At 52.8% G+C, this 12,024-nt stretch overlaps 2 non-coding genes across 2 annotated transcripts; one reads left to right on the top strand and one right to left on the bottom strand.

Annotated features, from left to right (window-relative positions):
* Nucleotides 1-11,144: 11,144 nt before the first annotated feature.
* On the bottom strand, nucleotides 11,145-11,230 carry TRNAY-GUA (transfer RNA tyrosine (anticodon GUA)). Its single transcript is given in 2 exon segments — nucleotides 11,145-11,180; nucleotides 11,194-11,230. It is a non-coding gene; the product is annotated as a tRNA-Tyr (tRNA).
* Nucleotides 11,231-11,938: 708 nt separating this feature from the next.
* TRNAY-GUA (transfer RNA tyrosine (anticodon GUA)) lies at nucleotides 11,939-12,024 on the top strand. The gene is given in 2 exon segments: nucleotides 11,939-11,975; nucleotides 11,989-12,024. It is a non-coding gene; the product is annotated as a tRNA-Tyr (tRNA).

Below are 12,024 nucleotides of genomic sequence, written 5' to 3'. Positions count from 1 at the left end.
AATCTCCAGGTTCACCCCCAAAAAATCTCCAGGATCCCCCCCAAAAAATCTCCAGGCTCCCCCCACCAAAATCTCCAGGTTCACCCCCAAAAAATCTCCAGGATCCCCCCCAAATATCTCCAGGCTCCCCCCACCAAAATCTCCAGGTTCACCCCCAAAAAATCTCCAGGATCCCCCCCAAAATATCTCCAGGCTCATTTCCAAGCTTCTCCCCCCCCCCCCCCCCCAAAAAAAAACCAACCCCAGAGCTGGGAGCTTTTATCCCACCAAAGGATCTTTGATCGCAGGAGACCTCCCCCCGCCTCACAAGGCAAAGCCATCCTGGAGGTTTGGCCTCTCCCCCATGTTCGTCCCCCCACCCCCCGCTGTGGTCCCCTTCAATCTGGGGCGAAGAGAGAGCCACTCTAGGGGCACAGCTCTGGGGCTTCGTGCCAAAGGTTCCCTCTTGCCCCCGGGCCCGCCCCGATGGGAAGAGGGGCGACAGCGGAAGAGAAAGGCAGGGCCGGAGGTCAGCCCCGGAGGCACTGGGCCAGCAGTTGTGGATCAGGGGCCTGTGGCATTTTTCCCCCCATCCCTGTGCAGAATAAATTTTCTTATGTGCACCGAGGTATGTGCACCACCCACAGAAACACCCGGCGGAGGGTGTTCTGCTAATCAGCTGGGTGGCACCTGACTCTCTCCTGGAGGTGCTGCCCAAGTGCCCTGATTACAGGGAACACTGATGGGGTCTTCTGGTGGGGGCGGGGGCAGCATTAGACTCATAGAAAGCGAAAGCTCCACCACACAGGGCTGAAACCTAGGGCCCTTGGCCCTGACACTCCGGCTGAAGCAGAGGCCCTGTCGTGGCATGGAGCCCTGGGTGGTCGCCCTGCTTGCTACCCCTAATGCTGGCCCAGCTGGTTGGGCACAGGGGGGCTGTGGAGTTTGTATGGGATGCTGGGGGCAGGACACAGAGAGAAAAAAGCTGGGGACAGTGTTCCCTGTAAGCAAAGCGCCCCAGAAGAGATTCACATGCTGCCCGGCTGATCAGCGGAGTTTTTGTGTTTCTACGGGTGGTGCACGTGCCTGCGCATGCATACAAATTTATTCCGCACATGCAAACAAATGCCTTGGAAGAATGTTCTCAGTTTCCCCCTCCATCTTTTCTCAAGACTAGGGCTGCTGACAGGAGTTGGGGGGGGGCGGGTCGGGGAAGGAGAACAAGGGGTAATTGCTTCGGGCCTTGTGATTTAAAGATTGAAAAAGAGCACAGGGGGGTTGCAGGCCATGGCTACCGAGGTAGTGACAGCAACTGGGGTCGCTGTCTCTTTAAATCACCACTGGATCCCCACACGGCGGCATGGTCTAGGCGGTGCTGAGGGCTGTCTGAGAGAGGTGTAGCATAGGCTGCGTGGCCCCAGCTGGGCCTTTACCTGCTGCCCAATGGCCAAGGTCTTGTGTTATATTGTATTCAGAAAGGGAAAGGAATAAGGAGCAATGGGATTAATTTGTAGGCAGGGAAGTTTAGGTTCCATATTAGGGAGACTGTCCTAACTCTAAGGCTACATCTAGACAACGGGGCTATTTCGGGATCCCGGAAGTAACCCGAAATAACAATTCCGTCTCTTTAAACGGGCCCGTTATTTCGAAATATATTTCGAAATAACGGGCACGCTATTCCAGCATCCCTGTGACCCTCGCGCCATGCGGGTTAAGGGACTTGTCAGAACAGCGCTTTATTTCAAAATGACCTCGAAATAAGCGACGCAATTTGCGGTAAGGGGGCTGTGTGAAGTTCTGGGACAAGTTGCCAAGGATGGTTGTGGATTTCCCATCATTGGGAGGTTTTGAAAACAGCTGGGACAGATCCCTGTCCGGGATGGTCTAGGTTTACTTGGCAGGTGAATTTTAATCTGGGTAAATGCAAAGCAATGCATATTGGGTAACATCATCCCAACTATGGGGATGTCTACACAGCAGCGTTATGTCAGAATAAGGGCGGTTATTCCGAAATCATGTAGTACACATCTATACAGCAAGCCCGTTATTTTGAAATAACGGGTTTCTTACTCCGACTTCTGTCAATGTCATTGTATGATGAATAAGGGAAATTGGAGGAAGATTGCTCTATTTTGAAATAAGAGCTGTGTAGACGCGCCCAAATTAGAAATAAGCTATTTTGAAATAAGGTGCACAATTAACGTAGCTCAATTTGCATAGCTTATTTCAAGTTTAGCCCTGTTGTGTAGACCTGTCCTATATTTACAAAATATTGGGGACTAATTTAGCTAGAACTACTCAAGAGAGAGATCTTGGAGTGGTGCATAGCTCTCTGAAAACATCCACTCCGTGTGCAACGGCCGTCAAAAAAGCAAACAGAATGTTAGGAATCATTAAAAAAGGGATTGAGAATAAGACAGAGAATATTTTATCACCGCTGTATAAATCCATGGTACGTCCGCATCTTGAATACTGTGTACAGATGTGGTCACCTCGTCTCAAAAGAGGTATCTTGACATTTGCAAAAGTTCAGAAAAGGGCAACAAAAAGATTTAGGGGTTTGGAAGGGGTCCGGTATGAGACGAGATTAATAAAACTGGGACTCGTCAGTTTAGAAAAGAGGAGACTAAGGGGGGGATAGGATAGAGGTCTATAAAATCATGAGTGGTGTGGAGAAAGTGAATAAGGAAACATTATTTACTTGTTCCCATAACACAAGAACTAGAGGGGTCACCAAATTAAATTAATAAATAGCAGGTTTAAAGCAAACAAAAGGAAATATTCCTTCACACACAGTTGACCTGTGGAACTCCTCGCCGGAGGATGTTGTAAAGACCAGAACTTTAACAAGGTTCAAAAAAGAGCTTGTTAAATTCATGGAGAATAGCTCCACCAATGGCTATTAGACAGGATGGGCAGAGAGGGTGTCCCGAGCCTCTATTTGTCAGAAGCTGGGAACGGGTAACTTGATTATTCCGTTCTGTTCATTCCCCCTGGGGCACCGGGCATCGGCAGACAGGACACTGGGCTAGGTGGCCTTTTGGTCTAACTCAGTGCGGCCGCTCTTAAGTTCTTATGTACTTGGCCCTATCTCAGAAGTGGGGGCTGGACTGGCTGATTTCTTGAAGTCCCATCCAGCCTCACATTTCTCTGGATCCATGATAACATAGTTTAATGTCGTTCATTGTAATTAATATGCCCAGAATGTTTTGATTGGCCTGATGCAATTTTTCCCGTCCAAATTGCATTTGGCAGGAAATGCTGAAAGTCGTTTTGTTTCGCTTTCCTTTCAGAGCAGAAACAAACTTTGAAATCGCGGCTTTTCCTCAGTAACGGAAAATTTGGTTCCCACTCCGCTTTTATTCCCCAGCCAGCTCCTTCTGCTGCATTGTGCACTTCAACCAGCAGAGGGTATTCAGCACATGTATTCAGCTATAGGGTAGTGTACATGGCGCCGCTATTTCGAAATAGCTATTTCGGAAGAGGCATTATTCCTCGTGGAATGAGGTTTACAGATTTTGGAACAAGCCGTCCGTAATTTCGAAATGTTTTTGAAATAACAGAATGGCTGTGTAGACGCTTGCATTGCTATTTCGAAATAACTCTCGTTATCTGCAAATAACGGTGCAGTATCAGACGTACCCCTAGGCTGTGTCTAGACTGGCAAGTTTTTCCGCAAAATCAGATGATTTTGCGGAAAAACTTGCCAGCTGTCTACACTGGCCGTTTGAATTTCCGAAAAAGCACTGACGATCTCCTGTAAAATCATCGGTGCTTTTCCGGAAATACTATGCTGCTCCCATTCGGGCAAAAGTCTTTTTCCGAAAGACTTTTGCGCAAAAGGGCCAGTGTAGTCAGCATAGTGCTGTTTTCCGCAAAAAAGCCCCGATCGCGAAAATGGCCATCGGGGCTTTTTTGCGGAAAACCGCGTCTAGATTGGCCACGGACGCTTTTCCACAAAAAGTGCTTTTGTGGAAAAGCATCCTGCCAATCTAGACGTGATTTTTCCGAAAATGCTTTTAATGGAAAACTTTTCCGTTAAAAGCGTTTTCGGAAAATCATGCCAGTGTAGACCTAGCCCTAGTGTCTCACAGATGAAGGAAGGGGGAGGGTGGGAGAAATGAGGAAGGACCCCCCCACACACGCCTTGCAACTGCCCTATGGAGGATTCTGAGTGTCAGTCAGCTCTGAGCAGGAATTGCTTTCTTAAGAAAGGCCCTAATGTGGCTTATCCACATTGCTTGAATCTATGATCTTTAGCAATGCCGCACAGACCTCTGCCAGGCCAGCTAGGAGCTGGTCTCTGTGAGATGGCAGCAGTATTAGACCATTATCCTATCCCACACCTAGGCTATGTCTACACTCGCGGCTTCTTGCGCAAGAACATCTTGCGCAAGTGTTCTTGTGCAAGAACTCTCGTGCAAGAAAACGTCCACACGGCCATGTGCGAGCTGTGCTTTTGTGCAAGAGCGCCCATGGCAGTATGGATGCTCTCTTGCGCAAGAAAGCTCTGATGGCCATTTTAGCCATAGGGCTTTCTTACACAAGTGTGACGGCACGTTGGGGGTCCCCCGTCTCCTGCACCCCGAAATGGCACAAACAGACTGCACCAGCCGGTGGAATAGAGGAAGTTTATTGCCTCTCCAGGATACAGCACAGCACAGATGGAATCTGGTCACAGGGCTGGGCTAGGATGCCTCAGGCCCCCTTGAGATGGGGGAGACTGGGCCCCTAAACTCCAGCCCCTTTCCCTAGGCTGTCTCCTCCATGCTCCCAGCCCGCAACTAAACTCACCCTCTTCCAGCCCTGCCCCCCAGCCAGGGAAGCCTCCACCGTCCTTTGTTCCTCTCCATGGGGGGTGTCTGGTTCAACAAGTTTGGCATCACCTTTGCATAGTGAGGTTTTCCTTGCTGGGTCTTGCTCCAGACAGCAGCGGTCACCACAGCCCAGCAAGCACCCCCAGTACGTCACAGCAAGAAATCCCTGCCGAGCGTCCACACTGCCCTCGTGCGCAAGAGCGGGCGGGCAGTGTGGACGCTCTGCAGATTCTTGCGCAAGAAGCCACGAGTGTCGACATAGCCTAGGTGTGGGATAGGATAATGGCCTAATACTGCTGCCACCTCACAGAGATCAGCTCCTAGCTGGCCTGGCAGAGGTCTGGGTGGCATTGCTAAAGATCATAGGTTCAAGCAATGGGGATAATGTGTTACATTGTAAATCTTGACTGGGGTATCTACCCACATCCTCTGCTTACAGGCTGTCCCCCCTCTCCCCCCCTCCCCGGGGTATATCAGACCTCTTGGCTTGCTATTGAACTGTGTCTCCCTTGGGGAATGGAGATACCTGGTCCTGGTGAATAGCACCCAGGGCCAGCAAAATGGAGAGGAATCCAGATATTCTTGGCTATTCCCAGGATCCTCAGAGTGAAGAAAATCCATCCCCAGAGCTGTTCTGCAAAGCTCTGAGACCATAGTCCCATTATACGTCCACAGGTGCTGGTTGTCTGAAGGCAGAATTGAACCAGGGATCTCTGCTAGTTAGACCATAAGTCTCTAGCACAAGAGCTACAAGCTGGCTGCTGAAGCTGTAGAACTGGATTATTATTCTCTCTCTACGTGCTCTCCCCGTGCCTCTAGATGTGATAACCCACCACTCCCAGAAGGTGGGTGGGTTACATACAATACAGGGCAGGGATGTTAGAGCCTAGGGCATATCGGTTAATCCAAATGACTATAGGGCGGCAGCTGGCAGCAAGGGGCGGGGGGATAGGCAGGAGCCGGTCTGTGCAGGGAGCTGGTTAGCATGAATTGATGCCAATAGGCCCTGCTTTTGGCCTCCTGTGCCAAGGCCCCGCTCCCACCCTGGTTTGGGGGGTCCGGGCTGGCTGAGTCCCACGACAACTCATTGCACCGCCCGGCTAACCCTGGGGCTTCTCTCATGTGGCTTTCTGCTTGCCCCCGTCCCCCGCCCGGGCCCTGGCTTTATACGCCCTGTGCTCTAGCCAGGCGGCTCTGGCTTGCCCCCGGGGGTGCTGGGAGAAGGAGGTAGGACATCCACCCACCATCAGGGATCACCACCTACCCTGGCTGCCACTTCTCCAGGGAGTGGGGGACAGTGTGTGTGTAGGGGGGGCTTCTAGACCTAGGGGGATGATGTGCCGTTCTTTACCCCGCTCAGCTTCCAGCCGGCCAGGGAGGCACCTGGTCACCCTCACCAAACGGCCCAAGGAGGAGATGAGGCAACCATGTGAATTCTGTGTGATCGAGAAGTGTGGCCTAGACCCCTTGGCTCTTTAGGGCCTTACCAGCTGGGGTGGGGATGCTCTCTGATCTGATCTAAAGACTAGGAGTGAGGGCAGCTCCCACTCCCCTGTTGTGGTCTGTCCCTGAATCTAGCCAGGTGGTAGGGTTGAGTGGCTAGAGCAGGCGCGGGTGCTAGGATTCCTGGGATCTATTCCCAGATTTGTCCAGGGAATGGGAATCTACTAGTTAAAGCAGCTTTGGGAACCCAGACTCCTTATAGCTCTGAGAGAGCAGTGGGGGCTAGTGGTTAGAGGGGCGGGGTGCTGGAAGTCAGGACCTTGAGGTTTTATTGTTCCCCAGCTGCGAGTGGGGAGTAGAGTTAAACGCCGGGGTGTGAAGTCCGCAGGGCCCCATATGGCCTGCGAGAGATTTTGTTTACCGCTATCTCCATGCAGTGTGGTCAGATTCCACTGCTTTCCATGTGTGTCGTTTTTTCCCCTACTGTTGTTACTAAATTGACACACGCGGAAAGCCAGGGCCCACGACGTGCGGTGCGGGCGAAATGCACACGGCATTAACTGAAAGAGCAGCGCGCCCTCTGCAAATTCCAGGTACACAAGCACAGTGAGCAAAATTACCCTATCCCGAGAGTTCGTCTCAGCTATGACAACCTTGCGGTCCGCTGAGATAAAGGAAGGCCACTCGTGTGGCCCACTAGCCTGGGCTGCCCATCACTGGTCCAGTGGGTTAGAGCAGAGTAGACGGGGCCTGGGATCCAGAACTCCCAAAGTTGTCACCCTCAGCATCTCAGTTTCCCCATCTTGACAGGTATGGCGAAAGTGAGTAAGGCAAAGTTATGTACTTGTTCCCGTAGCACAAGAAGTAGGGGTCACTACATGAAATGAATAGGCAGCAGGTTTAAAACAAACAAAGGGAAGGTTTTTTTTTTTCACGCACCGCACAGTCAACTTGTGGAACTCCTCGCTAGAGGATGCTGCGCAGGCCAGGACTTTAACAGGGTTCCAAAAAGATTGAGAGAAATTCATGGAGGTGAAGTCCATCAATGGCTATTAGCCAGGATGGGTAAGGATGGTGCTTCTGGCCACTGTTTGCCAGAGACTGGGAATGAGCGACAGGGAAAGGATCACTCTGTTCTGTTCCCTGTTCTGTTCATTCCCTCTGGGGCACCTGGCATTGGCCACTGTCGGCAGACTGAGTCTGACCCAGTGTGGCCGTTCCTACGAGTCCTTTCCTCCCCACGAGGCTGCGCCATGTTCATTGGCTCAATGAGCTTTCGCAGCGCTGTGGGCGATGGCGAGATTCACAGCAGCGCAAGGTGTCATGATTATTACTAATCAGCATAATTGCTCCCCTGTTCCGCATCTAGGGCACGGGGCACGCGGCAAGCTGGGCGGGGAAGCCAGGATGGACGTGGGCTCCCGCACTGGACACACCGCACTGTGACTGGGCTGTCCTGGCTGTCGGACCCATCTTTCCAGTTCCTCTAGGGCTCCATCCACGTCCTCCCGGCCCTTATGGAAGAGGGTGGCTGGTGGGAAAGCGGGGAGGGGCGGGGAAGATAAAACCCGCCTGACGTTCGAGTGGGAATGAGGCCAGAGGCCCTCAGGCCTGTTGTGGTTATGATGAGGCTTGGAGTCATTGATGTGCCGTCAGTAATTAGCGCGGGAATGGTCCATTCATGTTTTAGTCCACATTTCTCAGTCACGGTTACAAGCAAGGGCCAGGTTCCAGGGAACATCATAGAAAAATAACAACAGTCAATTCGAAGATTTCGGGGTCTGTTCTAAAGCAACTGGAGGTCTGGATTCGGCCGATGGTCTGCGTACAGACTACTCCTTGTTGAGGATCATGTTGATCGGGGTGGGCAAGATCTCCCACAGGCTGGACCAGCTTGCTAAGCCGTTTGATCTGGCCCGCGGCCCGCCCTGCCATGTCCCCGGCCAGTGGAGATCCAAGGCGGTGGGAGAGTCCACGAAGTCATTTGAGCTCCTGCACCCTACCTCCTGGCCAGATCCCTGATCCCATCCTGAGATGGGCTAGTGTTAGAGTGGGAGGGGAGTGCTGGGTGTAGGGTTGCCAGATACTTTCACAGAAAGTACCAAACATGGCAGGAAAAAAATTGGTTGAAAACAAACAAACCAAAAAACCAGGGGTCCAAAGTTGTTGAGCAAAAAAAAAAAAAAAAAAGTCACTGCACCTTTAAATCCCTCCATTCCCTCCGCCCCCTGACAGACATGGCAGGAGAAAAACGTCCCAAGCAGTCTGACGAGAAAAGAAAATACATGTCAGACACTGGCAACCCTAGCTGGGAGTCAGGACCTTGGGGTTTTATTTGGGGGGGGGGTTGTGTGTGGCATTGCTGTGTGTTTTGTCTTCAGGGTGGCTGGCGGGTGGTCCACTGACAGGTCTGTGCTGAGCTGGGTGGGCCAGGGGGCCAAAACATTTGAGATTTAGACATTTCCATGAAATCAGACCTTTTCTTCTTATGTGTCATACTGCCGCTCGCCCCACGTTTTCACCCCGCTCTGTGGCAGGCATGACCCGTCGCTCACATATGACCCGGCATTGCTGTTCTCACGCTCCTCTCGGCCTGAGGTCAAATGGGCGAGCCATGGGACGGCTGTGTAGCCCTTCTCTAGGGGGCAGGGGATGAGACAGAGGGCCTGGATCTCGGGGCGGGTTTATCCCAGTTACTTTACTAGGATGGGGTAATGCAAACTGAGTGTGGAGCTGCAGATGGTGGGAAAAAGGAGGGAGGGTGACCGGCAATGTTCCCTCGTTTTTTTTCCAGTCCAGGTGCAGAATAAATTTTGTCACATGCACCGAGGCATGCCAAGATGTGCACCACCCATAGAAACACAAGCAGAAAAGATAGCGAATGTGACACATTGGGACACTCTTTTGGGAGAGGAGTATAGCTGTGTGTCTGTAAGGGAACCTGGGAAGCTTAGTGCACGCGCCTCTACTGCAGGGTTGGGGAACCCCTGAATCAGGGGACAGCAAGGGCTGGAGAGCCAGTGCCGGCTCCCCAATGCTGGGGGGAAGAGCCCTGAACCCCGGGGCCAGATCTAGGCAGATCTAGCCCTGAACCCCGGGAACCACTTACCATATTGGGATGTCAGGTCCTGGGGGAGGCAGAGGGAGTCCCCCAGCGCTGGCCACAGAGGGGTGGGGGAGTGGTCCCCATCGGCGGCTCCGCTGAACTGTTGACGAGGACTGATGACATCAGAAAGCGGCTCAGTGTGTTTTCCCTGCCCCACCGGTCTGTCGGGAGGAAGAATTCGAGGAACATGCAGGAGGGAATGTCCCGGATCAGATGCCACCACGACTTTCGTCGCCCCTGGGGACTGATGACGAAATCGAGCCTGGCACGGCCTGGCGTGTTACGACATCCCCGCTGGAGGCCTGGCTCTGGGTGCTGCACATAAGGGACGCCGGACCTGGTCAAAGCCCTCTCGGGGTCCTGGCCAGGGGTCTCGGGGTGAGAGGGGAAGGGGGGAAAATGGGGTGGGAGCCTTTCCCCACTAGGGGGCGCTGGTTCTATAGCACTGAATGTGGGTGAGTGGCTGTCACACACCCTTGTGCACACACACACACACAAACACACACACTGCAAGTGTTTCTGTGTGCATGTGCTATTGTCGCTGGGCGTGTCATCGTGTGTGCCAGAAAGTCTGTGGGTGCGTAATGCTGCCAGTGTGTATTCCCTGATGGGTGCCAATGTGTGTGGGTGTGGTGACGCTGTCGGGTTCTCTGGGGGGACGTGTGCTTGTGAGGGCGCCAGTGTGGCTGTCGGTGTGTGTGCTGCTCTGCGTGTGTGCGTCTGGGGCTGCGCATGGCCATCTCTCTGCCAGTGTGTGTTGCTATGCAGCGTGTGTGCGTGTGCATTGCTCTTTGTGTGTTTGCGAATGTGTCCGTGTGTGTGTTACTCGGTGTAGGCATTGCTCTTGACGTGTGCGTTGCTCTGCATCTGTGTCGCTGTGCTGCTATTCTGTGTGAGTGAGAGTGTGTACGAGAGTGTGTACATTGCTCTGGAGGAGTGTGGTTGGGCTTGCATTGGTCTCTCTGCGTTGCTCTGTGATTGTGTCAATGTGTGCATTGTTCTGCGTGGGTCCAGGTGTGCACTGCTCTTTGTGTGTGTATTGCATTGTGTGTGTGCCGTGTGTCTGTGTCTGTTATGCTATTGGTGTGTGTGTCCGCATGTGCACTGCTCTTTGTGTGTGTATTGCATTGTGTGTGTGCCGTGTGTCTGTGTCTGTTATGCTATTGGTGTGTGTGTCCGCATGTGCACTGCTCTTTGGGTATGTATTGCTTTGTGTGTTTCTGTGTGGGCATTCCCCTGTATGTGTGTGTGTCTGTGTGCACACTGTTCTTTGTGTGTGTATCTGTGTGGGCATTGCTATGTGTATATGTGTCCGTGTGGGCATTGCCTTGTGTTTGTCTGTGTTATGCCATTGGGGTGTGTGTGTCCATCTGTGTGTGCGCTGCTCTTTGTGTGTGTATCACCTTGTTTCTCGGTGTGTCTCCATATATGTGTGTTTTATGCTATTGGTGTGTGTGTCAGCATGTGCATTGCTCTGGGGGGGGGGGGTTGTGTTTCCATCATTCTCTGTGGGTGTCCTTATGTCTATTGCTCTGTATGTGCGTCACTTTACGCACTGCTCCATGAGTGCCAGCAACTGCCTTGCGTTGTCAGGTTGTGCATTGCTCCGCCTGCACCTCTGTGTCATGCCAACTCTGGGCCAGCATGCGGTGCTGTGTGTGTGTGTCTGAGAGCCCTCCACCCGCTGTGCTGCCCTCCCTCTGCTAAGTCTGGGCGTGTTTGCAACACTTCCTCCTGGCTCACAGCCCCCTTTCGAGCTTCCGCCTGCACATCACCCTCCCAAAATAGGAACCCCACTCTCCTTCAAGCCGGAATCGAACCAGCGACCTAAGGATGCCTCTGTTTCCACTACAGTCCTCCGCTCTACCAGCTGAGCTATTGAAGGAAGGTGGCTGAGGCCCTGACGCACTCCCTTGAGTAGAACATATCGGGCAAGGCGGCAGGAGCAGGCAGGGAGATGACGGTGGGGGGAAGGGACTGGCAATGAAGGGGAGACCCGAGTTTTTGTGCCCTTCTGCTCAGCAAACCTCCGCTCCGAAGAGGCAGCGGGGCATGCCTGTGTCCCAGGCTTTTCCTCGCTCATGCCTGATCTGTCTCATTCCCTCTTCTCTCCAATATTCCCTCTACTTCTTCCCCACTCGTGTGCGGAATACATTTTGTTCCGTGCACCTAGGCATGTGCAAATGTGCACCACAGGTAGGAACACATGGTGGGAGGCTATGGGCACGCTCCTAATCCGCTGGGCGGCTCTGGAATTTTTCGTGGGGGGCCGTCCAAGCGCTCAGCTTACAGGGAATGCTGCCACCCTGAGGGTGGCCAGAGAGCAAGTGTGAAAAATCAGGGGGGTTTTTTTGAGGAAAGAAGGGTACGCTGGCAAATACAAGACAAAGCTCCTGAGAGAGGGGCATGGGGGCATGCCCCCGGCCTTCTGTCTGCTTCGATCTCTCCTCCGCCCTCTCCCTCTGCCCGCCCAGTGTCCAGGCGCCCTGGCTTTGTCATCTGGATATTTTTGGGTACTTTGGTAGAGAAAAGAGATGGTTCATGCAGCGAGGGAGAGACACCACTAAGAACGACATAACCTTCTCTGCCTGTCCCTTCGATAGCTCAGCTGGTAGAGCGGAGGACTGTAGAGCGTTAAAAGGCATCCTTAGGTCGCTGGTTCAACTCCGGCTCGAAGGA

Source organism: Pelodiscus sinensis, chromosome 32 (assembly GCF_049634645.1).
Source record: "Pelodiscus sinensis isolate JC-2024 chromosome 32, ASM4963464v1, whole genome shotgun sequence".
Classification (NCBI taxonomy): Eukaryota; Metazoa; Chordata; order Testudines; family Trionychidae; genus Pelodiscus; species Pelodiscus sinensis.
This window is presented reverse-complemented; position numbering and strand designations above follow the sequence as displayed.